This window comes from Protopterus annectens, chromosome 2.part1, assembly GCF_019279795.1.
Source record: "Protopterus annectens isolate FY-2018-M chromosome 2.part1, PAN1.0, whole genome shotgun sequence".
Lineage (NCBI taxonomy): Eukaryota > Metazoa > Chordata > Ceratodontiformes > Protopteridae > Protopterus > Protopterus annectens.
The window spans coordinates 533,056,532-533,069,889 of NC_056729.1; the positions used below are offsets into that span (position 1 = coordinate 533,056,532).

General features: G+C 37.6%; 1 protein-coding gene across 2 annotated transcripts in view; it reads right to left on the reverse strand.

The window, feature by feature from the left end:
* CTBP1 (C-terminal binding protein 1) overlaps positions 1-13,358 on the reverse strand; it is a 1,058,813-nt gene that overhangs the window by 731,216 nt on the left and 314,239 nt on the right. The gene's annotated exons all lie outside the window — the stretch shown is intronic.

The following is a 13,358-nucleotide window of genomic DNA, read 5'->3' on the forward strand; positions in this document are numbered from 1 at the left end:
GTGTTTCCTCCAAGTACTCCAGTCTCCATCCACATCACAAAACATACTGGCTACTTAAACTGTTTACAAATAATACATTTTCTCCTGTCTTTGTGGCCCAGATTGTGTAAGAAATGGGTCCACAACAAACCAGTTGATAAAGATGGTTAACAAACAAGCAAATTCAATTAAAACATAAAGCACAATTTAGACATTTATCCCATTATATGGCATACTAAGACAGAGTAGCTCATTTACCTGCCTAACTTATTAATAAATTAAATTATAAATAGTAAAAACACAGCTTAGCTCTTTCTTTCATTAAGTGGCTGTTACATGCTTTTTCAATTTATTCACTGCACAGTATGTTAGGTACAGATGAAATGCCACAATACTTTCTTTAGAAATTTGCTTCCTGTGTCTTTCTTATGGCATTGCAACTATATCCTTTTAAGAGTTTTGATCCCGGAAAAGCCAACAGATGAAGGTACCCGTACACTTTCCTTTGCTCCCAGTCACTGACATAGTAAACTATCAAGTCTCTGGGGATTCATATCTCTTTTGCTACATACTGTCATTTAGAGTTGCTTTCTTTTCCACCCACTGGGGTCATAATCTTTTCTGAGACTAGGATTCACATCACTTTCACTATGTAATGTCAGAATGCAGCTGGGGCTGAAATGTCATGAAAGCTGATAAAACAGACAGCACAGAGGTTGAATGAAGAAGGGGACCATATATCTCGCAAGTTACTAAGCAATAATTTGTTGCTAAAGAAGACAAGGCCTGCTGCAGTGTGTTTAAAGCAAGAAATGGAGTACAAATAAAGAGTGTCACTTAAAAACAAAATTAATAAGTTTCTATCCACAAACTCTGAAAATAAAGACTAATTCTTCTAGTATTCTAAGTGTACAGATACAAAAGGATACAGGAGTGAAATGATCAATACAATATTATTTTTGAATTAATGTATAATTTATTAAATGATTTAATTATTTATTAGTATTACTATCATTGTTATTAATATTGCTAATTATTAGCTTCACTAGGCTTGTGGCCTATTTTATGGAAGACCCAAGGTAGTATTAACAAATGCAGGGAAAACTAACCAGAACTTCACAGAGATAGTCTGTTGGTAGAATGTACTGTGAGAAGGAGAAACATTAACCAATAAACCAAATCATGTCAAAATAGCCATCACCACCATCTAGCCATTATGGGGTAGAAGAAATTAAAATAAATAGCTATAACTATTTACATTAATGTATAAGCATTAGCACTGCACAGGATATCATTCTACAATAAGAAAAGTTTATTATTTCTTTAGTTTCTGACTATACTGGTTCTTTAAGGTAGAAGTATCATGTGGAACAATGACATTTATTATGCAGTTACAGAACCAGACGTCTCTCAGCTCATTACAAATTTTTGTATGACTCTTGACTCAGGAAGAGGACGTACTGACTCTGCCCTGAATGTGGAGGAATTGAGCAGCTTTTTGCCTTCACACAAATAATAGAAGTATGGGAGCACATCAGTAAGGTCCGTATGTTTTGTATGCTCGATGGAGGCATATGGCCATTGTACCATAGCATGTTGGTTCCTACCAAACAGAAGAGAAAAAGTTACACAAGTATATGAAAAAAGTGATGTAAACAACATATGCATGTTTAAGTAGTGGTGTAAACAACATCTATGGGCAGCTACAAGAATGCATGGATCATGTCATCCCAAGCGAAACCAAGACTCACTCCTCCAAGAAAAGGAAACCAGTCTGGTGGACTCCTGCCATAAACAAGCTATACAATAGGAGGAGGAAACCAGTACAGAAAACAGTAAAATCCCAAGAAGGGAAGACATCCCTGATCAGTATCAGCAAGAAACTACGATCCCTCATAAAATCATCCAAGGCGAGCTTTGAAAGAAAAATTGTCAAGGACTCCAAAGATAACCACAAGGCATTCTTTAGCTATGTCAAGAATCTAAGTGGCAATGCTCAGATCTGCTCGGAGTTGATGCAGAATGGCACAAAATACACTGAACTGTCCAATATCGCCAACATCCTGGCAGACAGGTTCAGCTCAAACTTCACCCCCATCTCACCACTAAAAGGACCCATAACCATACCAGAAGAATGTAGAGTCCCTGAAATCACAGACACTCAGGTTAAAACAGCCCTCTCCAAAACCAAAAACTCAGCATCAATGGGACCAGACAGTGTCCTATGCTGCATCCTACACAAGCTCAAAGATGAACTAACCCCTCACCTAAACACACTGTTCAACCTCAGCCTCTCCACAGGCTACATACCCATACAGTGGCACACAGCAATGGTTATCCCACTCCACAAAGGTGGAGCCACAACAGACACTGGGAACTATCACCCTATAAGCCTGACAATGGCCTCAAACAGATGCCCTATGCAGCTCGACTGATGAAACTCCAGTTGTACTCGGTTGCATACCTCCTACTCAGAGGTGATCTCTGCTTGACATACAAGGCCATGTCCAACCCAGAATTGATGGACATGCTCCACCTAAAGAAAACCTTAACCCCTCAAGCCACATGATCTATGGATCTAAACCTTACCACAACAATAAATAGGATGTGCTAGAGGGATAGATTCCTGTCCCAGAGACTTCCCATGCTTTGGAACAAGATCCCAATCTACATTAGGCAGAGCTACTCGCTAACACTATTCAAAAGAAACCTTGACGAGTGGATGGGAAACAGAAAGTTTACCTCGGGGATCACTTCAGTGTCTCTGCTGGACAGAGGCACAGGGAATTAATCTAAGGGGTCGGCGAAAGCCAACACATTCTGGCTAGGCTTATAAATGCCTTCAGGCAGATAGCCTAGTACCGACCTATGAACCTATATATATGTATAAGTAGTGGGGTAAAAACATGTATATGTGTAAACAGTAGTGTGAACAGCATATATATGAGTAAGTAGGGGTGCAAATAGTCGTTATAACATTGATGTAAAGAATTCTTTGAAAACAGTGATATTTTGGTGTATAAAGAACTTGGATCTGTTGTTTTAACACCAGATAGTTACCTGGTCATCTTAGTAACAGAAGCCATCTTTAATGATACAATACTAAAAGAAAGCTGGAGTAAGTCTAGGAAGAGAGCATTTGCTCTTTTCGAGAGGGACTGGCAGCCTACAGCTGTGGCTCTAAGAGAGACAGAAGAAACTGCTACGGAAAGAGGCCATGGAGAATAAAATGGAAATCATATCTGCCAGAGGAATCCAGAGAGAGAGAGAGAGAGAGTGAAAGAAGGATATATCAACACAGACTGTTTCTCAGCAATATAAAACTGAGCTAACTTTTTGCTGTATATTTAATGTAATCACAAGACTTTATTTTATTTGGAAGAATCTACCTTATTTAAAAATGTATATATATGACCATTTGCAGGCAAAAATGCAGGTAAAAATAAATAAATGAATAAAAACCACAGGTAGACGACAATAGTACTGTCACTGAACTATTTTTATAAAAACTGGCACAATAATCTTCTGTACTATGTATTGCAGAACATTCTGAGGGTGGTGTTATTAATGTATGTATACATGTATATTGTATGGATGAATGGGCACGTGTGTGTGTGTAAATATAATGTTATATGGTCAAGGCCATATGACTGACTTTCCAAAACGTCAAACAACAGAAAACAACAAAATTCAATGTTTTTGCAGGGAGATAAGCCCCTCTGCAGCCTGCACACCTCTTGTATATTATATGTACCAACTCTAAGATTGTACTATAGTGGAGAAAAGGGTAAATTCCTGGATACCCACTGTACCAAGATGTGACACCCCACCACTGGCTCAGTAATCAAGGAGCCTCAATCCTCACTACTAGTGCCAGTCAGCGACGTACAATGGGAGGATGACAGGTACAGACACAGCATTTCCAGATGCAGCTCTCTACATCAAGTGCAATGTCCCTTAAGAGCACACAGAGACCACAGTCAGTCCTGTGCTGGTTTCTTCCTCTTTCTACAAATCCTCAATAAGACTCCTCACTGGCACAGCTATACAGGTGAGATCTCAGCTGAGAGGACAACCCAAGACCTCCAACACTCTCCCTGCTGAGATAGCTTGCAGAATTACATCATTTCTTATCATCTAACTCTATCCCAGGTAACCCCCCCCCACACACTGCTGAAAGCTAGCAGTATTTAGCATCTACCTGTGAAAATACATACACAAGGGCTTTTCCTCAGATCTTTGCAGATCTTGGAAACCATAAAACAATAAAACATTTCCTAGACAATACAGAAAATATCTCAGCACAGACATTGTGTCTGTTGTTTCACTGAAACTGAAAGATAACATCTTTCTTATGGCCCAGCCATAAAGTAATTTAATTTCAGCTATTTATCTGAGGTTTTGCAAGTTAACCTTCTCTATTCAGTTCTCCCCTGTTAAAATATATACATTTAAACAGTTACAATAGTGCAGGCACACTTCTGTTCTACTCGTGTAGTGCATGTTGTAGTTACATTTTAAGCACTTTGCAAAAACCTTTGCAGCAGGCACTTCTGTACCAGCAGTTTGATATACACCTGACGTACAGTTCTAATACATTTGTAACTTAAGTATCTTACATAACCATTTACAAAATTCCAGACAGCTGTGCTGGCAGTACCTGTCTTTGTCATACTTCTATATAAATCATGTTGATAGTCACAAAGGACATATAGTTATTTACATAATTCCAGACAGCTGTGCTGACAAATACATCCTTTCATGACACAAGAAGTCCATACAAAAGTTTAGACACTGTGGAAGTCGATCAGATGGTCTCAACCATACGAAGTTTGACTTTTTATTGAGTTGATCTTCTGAAGGGGACCTATATATGTATGTATGCGTGTGTGTGTATGTATATCAACATAGGCACACGCACACATATACAAACCTTTTTATACACACACACACACACTTTTTTATTTACTGAGGTAGTTTGATCACAAAGACCATTTGCATGCAAAACACATAAATAAATCAAAAAATAAATAAACTCCACAGGTAGAAGACAAAAGTACTGTCACACACAAAGAACAAGACACCAGTATACAATACATATAATAAAAAAATATACAAGTGGAAATATTAGGATTTATATGCCAGGAATTCCATAACTGCTGCTAAGTGACTCAGTGTTATGTACTTACAGATGCAGAATTAGATTTCATACTTTCAACAACTGATGAAATAATAAAAAACAAAAACTAACTGTTGAAATACACCAAACACTGTAGAACGGACCCACAGCAGCTGAATAAATCCAACACAGAGCACCAAGTTGCAAAAAACTCATGCAAGCAAAAAATAATTAGCGCTTTCGTTTAATCCAATATTAAACTTTTTCAGAACTTCAGAACATACTTTCAACGACCCTTAACAGGCTGTTTCTCAAGTGTGTTATTACAACATCTTCTTCTTCTTCTTTCGGCTTTTCCCAGTTAGGGGTCGCCACAGCGGATCATCTGTCCGCTCATGATTGGCAGTGGAGTTTTACAGTGTCGAGTTGCCAGCCCGGTGTCCAACCTTCCACAGAAGGCACACACAAGCACACACTCATACCTAGGGCCAATTTCGAGTGTCGAATTAACCTACTGCATGTCTTTGAGATGTGGGAGGAAACCGGAGCACCCGGAGGAAACCCACGCGACCACAGGAAGGACATGCAGACTCCGCACAGAAGGCACCCCAGCCGAGAATCGAACCGGAGAACCTCTTGCTGTGAGGCGGCAATGCTAACCGCTGCACCTCCATGGCCACCCTGTTATTACAACATCTTGCAGAATGAAAATCAGATTTGTTCTTTGATCATTTAAGCATCCCTCCACCATGTCTCTTCTTAACGCATTTGTTAATGGATTTTTTTAAACTAGCAGTTTTACAGTATGACTTTAGCTTACAATTTGGTTTAACAGTTACTTTTCCGATGGTACCCACAATCAAACACTGCAGTTGCTCAATGGAATCTTTTCTACAGAAAAGACAACATTCCACAATCTGCACAATTCTGCCATATAACCATAGATAATATTACCTCTTTTTTTATCTTCTATGAAAGTGATACATCAGTGCTCATACCTCTCAGCTCTACAGATTTCCCCAGAATGTCCTGATTTTTGCCTCAAATATTTGGTCTGTTCCTTATAAAATCTGTGGTTTTCTGGCAAATCACCGAGTATTGACGTTATTAAATAATGACATATATTTGTGTTTCAGACTTAATTTCCTTCAGAAAATGCATGCTAAAAAATCCTGTTATTCTGTCAGCTTTCTAAGTTTATAAAAGAAATATTTAAAATCTGTTCCTATTTTTGGGCATTTGTCCTGCATTAATTTAGGCTTTGTCCAGATTTCTTGTGTTACGGGGTTGAGAGGTATGAGCAGCAATTACTGATGGTTTAGAATTCAAATTACTTTGTGCAAAATCTATTAAAAATTCCTGGTACAATTTAAATAGTTTCTTTTTCTGAAGCTACCAAATTAGACAAAATCCACATGCACTTGGACCTACGCTTGAAGTAATGTAAAACTTTCATTAGGAACTTTGACACTGTTAAGTAGATGATACAGTTCTGCTCTCTCATCATAAGCCGATTTCTCACGTACCATAGTAATGCAACCAACGCAGTGTGATACAGTTACATATCACAATTAATATCATTCATCCTCTTTTCTAAAAATACACAAACAGAATACAGAAAGTAGCTCTTTACTAGAAATTGTTCATTCTGCAACCAGAAAAGTTATTTGTACTCAGGATTGCTTAGATGACTCTAAGGAAAACTGTAAATTAAATATAACAATTCCATCAAAAGAAAAATGCATGGAAAAACTAATCTGTATTAAAACATGAGTTATAACCCTCAGCCGTTGACCATCACAATGACCATTAACAGTGCGCTACTATCAGTGTTATTACCCAGAGTTATTTATTATACATAAATGTGCATCATCCACTTGGAAACCACCTCATCTACGAATAAAAGAAATTTACAAATATGTAGATTGCAAAATAAATAACACATATAAAGTAATCAGTTTTAGGTTTTATTTATTTATTTATTATTTGTTAACCAGGAAAGTCCGACTTGGAACAAAGCCAATTTTCAGCGGAGGCCCGGAGAGAAACGCTCCAGACACACGTCTTTTTGAACGTAAGGTTATCTGAAAAATAATTTATTTTTTTATTGGGGAAAGGTAAAAGTTGCATCTTTTGCACATTTCAATCCTTATTACCTCCTCAAGGACATTCCGCAAGGCTTTACTGTTGGCCATCTACTGTTGTCAATAAATTTAAACCAAAGGTCCTCTAACTGTTGCATGTGTATGACTCAGTCATTGTATGCTGAGCAAGTACTTCTTTCCAGATCGTATCTACAGGTAGTATTTTCAGGACAAGATTCTTAGTTGCTGGTTTCAGGATTTATTTGTTTGCCTTATATATATATATATATATATATATATATATATATATATATATATATACACACACACACACACACATGTACGACATTTTTCAGGCATGTCCAGAGTCACACAGCAGAATTTGAAAAAGCAAGTTACAGAATGTTGACATACAAGAATCAGTATCAAAAGCAAAGCTGCCAGTTACAGTATGCAGGAGTACATAAAGGAACAAAAGCCATATTGTTAGAGACAGGGTGGTGGGATTAATGGGGCCACAAAAGACATGCCTCCTTTCTGCAAAATCTTTAATAATCAGCTTTTCAATCACTACATTTTCATGTTTTTTTTTTTTCTCTTAGAAACTTTCTAGATTTTAGGTCACGAGTCAGGGGAAGACGTTCTCCTCAACTTTTCAGGTCACTGCCTATAACAAAGCCTTTTGGTCTTGGGAAGCCTCGAAAGCTTCCACATGTCTATGGGGCATTTTCTTTTTAAAAGCCATGCCATGCTTACAGTTGGACAACTGACAGTCTTCTTCCAAACAGGAAAAGCACTGCAAATGAAATTATTTTGTAAAGTTCATGCTTGTGTGTCACAGACTCAGAACATTGCTCAAAAACTTTAGTCCAAAAAGTAATAATCCAGAAGGAAAGAAAATTGTCTACGCAGTCCGATTACTTAACAATATGAAAACTGTAACCAAAGGGATTGAAAGGCAGACAATTAACTACTGATCACTTCTTGCATCAAAAAAGAACTGAAAATGGTGTCACTTGCTCCTCCCTTTACCTATAGTTTAGCCCAATGTTATGGGCTAAGAGAAGAACTCAGTTCAACTGGAGCTGTCTGCCAGACCTAAGTCAGATTACAAGTGTGGACGCCTACCTGCGATTAATTCCCAGGAATAATGACTCATACTGCAGTGGTGTTCCTATTTGATGAACATTACAGACCACACTTACAATAGCACCACTGAATCCAAGCACATTACTCACATTGATAAAGCATTCCACAGCCTAACAAACCTACCATGGAAAGATAGATAGTGTACTAATAAGAGAAACTATGTGTCAGTAGTAATGGTCCCTTATTTTTGAATTCTCTACAGAGGGTTTATGCATTTCAAGATAATAAAATTTTCATACAGTAGGATCCTTCAGTTTTAAGAAATTTTACACTATCCTCAGAATGACACTTCAGAGGGTACCAGGCTGTCAAAGCATTCAGAATTTCCATATGTAAACTAAGTCTTCTCTTAGTGTGTTATCTCTGAACCCTTTCTAACCTGTCTGCTTTTTAAAGCAGGAACAAAATATACTGTTACATTTCCATATCGGTCTAACTGTGAGTCCCCATGAAAATAAAACACTGAATGTCAACAACTGCTGTCCTCTTTTATAGATGCTTTTTGCAGGAAGCCAGTCCCTCTGCAGCACTCAATGTGTGCGTGTGTGTGTGTGTGTGTGTGTGGGGTTGTCCCCCCCAACACACGTCTGCTGCTTATGTACACTGATTCTGAAATTGCCATACCATGGAGAATAGGATATACTCTGGGATACAGCCACCTCAGTCTGCGCCATTTTGACACATCTACTCATGCTGTTCCAGACCTCACACTTACAAAGTCTCAAAATGTAAAACTGTCACCAATAAAATTTCTTGTTTCAAAGAAGCAAAAGCTTCAAAATCATATGAACCATTACAAAACACTTCCTTACTGCAAAAGCAACGTTATATTCAAAACTCTAGTTTTCCCTTATCACCGTCGCCAAGTCTTTATAGTATATGTTTTTTTAAACATCACTTTCTAGTAATAAAAGAAACTCTTATTCTCTGAAGTGCTGATATTCCACCACCTACTGGTAAAGACTGCATATACAATTATACTGTTACCTTTTTCCACCACATTTTCATTCTGCGTGGCTAGCTTTAGGTTACCATATACGAATACTCTTTTTTTGTTTGTTCTTTATAGCTGAACTCCCGCTAGCTTTTAACAATTTTTCCAGTCCATCCATCCATCCTCAACCCCTTTATCCCATTTTTGCATATGGGGTCAGGGTGTCACTTTAACTGCCAAGTGGTTAGTTAGCTCATTTGTACCACACACTTGTGCACACACTCATACCTAGGGCCAATTTATAGTGTCCAATCCACTTGCTGCATGTCTTTGAAATGTGGGAGGAAACCGGAGAACCTGCAGAAAACCCATGCAACCATGAGGACATGCAGGCTCCGCACAGGAAGCACACCAACCGAGAATCGAACCAAAGTACCTCTTGCTGTGGGGCGACAACATTAAGCACTTCACCACTATGCCGCTATATATAATACATTTCTACCCTCAGGCAAATTTAGTCACAAATGAATCTTGGGATCCTGGAGGCCCTTGCTCATGTAGACTCTTACATCTGTATGTTGCTTTTAATCATTTTGACAGATAAAAAATGTATGCAGTATATAGAGCAGTCAAATAAGTGTCAGTTATGGATATAATCATTGAAGAACCTAAAAGACAAGCAATACTGTCAGCCTCTTAAAATAAATTTAAATTTCTGTTTGTACAAACAAATAATCTTCGGACTACATCAGCTACAAGCAACACTTCAGGAGGAAGTTCAGATAAGAAGTGACCAAGTATGGCTTCACTAATTTCTTCTTTTTTTTTTACTATCTTTGCAGAGTAACTCAGCTCATGCATTTTTGACAATTTTGAAGCATGATCCAGTCCATAAGATAAGAATAAGTACATTGTAACTGACTAATTTACAAGCATTTTTTTTCTTTTTTTTTTGGGGGGGGGGGGTGTCAGAGAAAAATGGAGTAACCACAGAAGATCCACTCAGACATGGAGAGAACATTGTAAACTCTACATAATCAGTGGCCAGACAGCAACAATGAACCCCAGAATCCTTAAATTGTGAAGCATAAATCTTAACCAATGTGTCACAATATCATCATGTACTGTGGCCTCTTGCTTTTTCTGATTTTATTTTTTTATTTTAACTATTGTTGACTGGAAAAGTCCTAATAGGACAGAGCCTATTTTCAGGGGAGACCCAGGGAGAAACACTCCAGACGCATGTCTTTGGAATGTGGTAGGAAACCGGAGTACCTGGAGGAACCCCATGCAAATTCAGGGAGGACATGCAGACTTTCACAGAAGGCACCTCAGTCGAGAATCGAACCGGAGAACCTCTTGCTGTGAGGCAACAATGTTAACAGCTGCACCACTGCACTGCCCAGTATTGACGGTCACCTGATTATGGTAATCCTGTCTTTTAATCCTGCTGATAATTCCAATCCTGTACAACTATTTCTGTTGACATCTGCCCTGCCTAATCTGAATCATTAAAGATGTTTCTGAAAATCAGAATACGCACATCTTCTGTTTGAGGATGCTAATATCTTCTATTTGAGCATTCATTTCTTTTATTCGAGGATGCTCACATTTTCTGTTTGAGGATGCTCACACTTTCTGCTTGAGGATTCCTGTCTTTTGTTTGAGGATGCTCATATCTTTTGTTTGAGGATGCTCATATCTTCTGTTTGAGGATGTTCATATTTTTTGTTTGAGGATGCTCACACTTTCTGTTTGAGGATTCCTATCTTTTGTTTGATGATATTCATATCTTCTGCTTGAGGATGTTTATATCTTTTGTTTGAGGATGCTCATATCTTCTGTTTGAGGATGTTCATATCCTTTGTTTGAGGATGCTCATATCTTCTGTTTGAGGATGTTCATATCCTTTGTTTGAGGATGCTCATATCTTCTGTTTGAGGATGTTCATATTTTTTGTTTGAGGATGTTCATATCTTTTGTTTGAGGATGCTCGAGCAAGCTGGAGCTAGTACAGACTCCAGCAGCACACGTATTTTTTTTTGTCAGCAATTTATTTATTTATTTTGGTCTTGGATCCAGCAGTCCTCAACCATCTCACAAACATTAACACATACAGAATTCCAAAGGAAAAGTAAATAATGTCAAGAAGCTCTTTTTTGATTGACTGTGCTGACATCCCAATTTAACACTGAACACGCTGGCTCAGTGGTTCATAAGTTCATAGGTGTATAATAGGCCAACGACAGCTAGGGCTTGATTTACATAGATGGTGATTTACTGACTGCCTCTGCCCATCAGAGACATACGGGCCAGACCAGGGGTGAATTTTCGAATATCCATCCATTGGTCCAAGTTGTGCTTAAATATGGATAGGGAGGAACTCTGCTTCACATGGATAGGGAGTCTGCTCCAGAGAATAGGAATTCTCTGATTAACATATCTGTCTCTCCAACATATCCTATTTATGTCGCTAGCAAAGTTCTGATGCTGTTCATACCTCTCAACCTGGAAACAACAAAAATCTGGACAAAAGCCCATGAAAAATAGGTACAAATCTGAACGCTGATTAACATAAAATGTACATACATAACTATGTAACCCCCACCAACTCCAATGGAATTGTGGGATATCAAAAACGAACAACCAAAATATGGCCCCAGAAACAGTTTAAATTATATTGTGCACTTAGAAGTGAAAAGGATTCGATGGTATGTATAAATGCACATTTTCATCTGAATAGAAAGACGGCACTGTAAAATCTGGCACTGTTTAATGTCTGTGATTCTCCCTGCATTATCCCAAAATTCATAAACACCTTGGGGGGGGACAGCATTTTTTTTCAAATAAAATTAGGACACCCTTAAAAATCAGGGACAGTTAACAGACATGTATGTAGGCGATTTCCACAAATGTTCCAATAACTTCAAAACAAAGAATAATTTGGGCCAACAGCAGAAAGAAGAGAAAAATGAAGAAAAACACTCTGGGCTGAGAGATCCTGAGACTTTAGCCATAGTCATAAGACAATGAAATGTATTAATACATCTTACGTTTCAGGTTCATATCCTAAGCTCTGCAGTATGACTACAGGCATTAGTTTCTGTAATATTTAGCATCTGAAAATGTAAATAACAATACAAGACACAACAGTAAATGAAGCTAGTATCTTCAGCTTAATCCTCATACAGCAGAATATTTTTCAGGAAACTAGGTCTTATGATATACAATACATATGGCACTCTGAATAAAGGTGAAGGTGCAATATTTTAAAGATCACATGGTATACATATAAGACAATGAATGTGGCTAAACGTGCCAAGCTTAATAAAGACATGCACACATTATACCCAACTTTAAAGACATAAAATCATCTAAGAAAGATAATACTTTCAAATATCATAGACTTTTAAAACTTTCAAACTGCATTCATTGTCACTGTATACACAGGCATAACATTTGAATAGCACACCAAATCAATAAATAACAGTACTTTACATTTCTTATTAGTCTTCTGCAGTAATGACAACAGTTTCCAGTTCATATGATACATATCATCTCTGATAATTGCATTCTAAGCTATCTTCAACATTTCAAGCACTAAGGAATTCTACTAAAAGTCTTGACAGTTCATCACATGGAAATGCATCTTTGTATCCCTCATCTCTTAAGGCAACACAAACACAGTCCCCACATTCACCACATAATTCATATTAGACAGATTCATCCTCTTTTGTCTAAGCAGTTTGCCAACCACAATATGAACAATAAATTATATCTCTTGCTAATGTATTTGATTAGGTTTGTTTTGGAAAAATCATTTTCACTGAATACAATTTTTGGGAAGCATGGATTGGCTGGGCCTATCCTATAACAACTCAGTAAAAATTTTATTTTTCAAAATATTAAATCCTTGGACTTTCCAGGATTGTGCCACTTTGGAGAAAGGAAGCAATTTTGACAAGTTGTCCTAGTTGATGAAATTGCTTTTGAAACAAAAAGACTGTTCCACATAGTGCATTTATCACATCTATAGATTTTGTTAACTTCAAAATCTCAAAATATAAACAAATCTATTGAATTTACTCAGTGA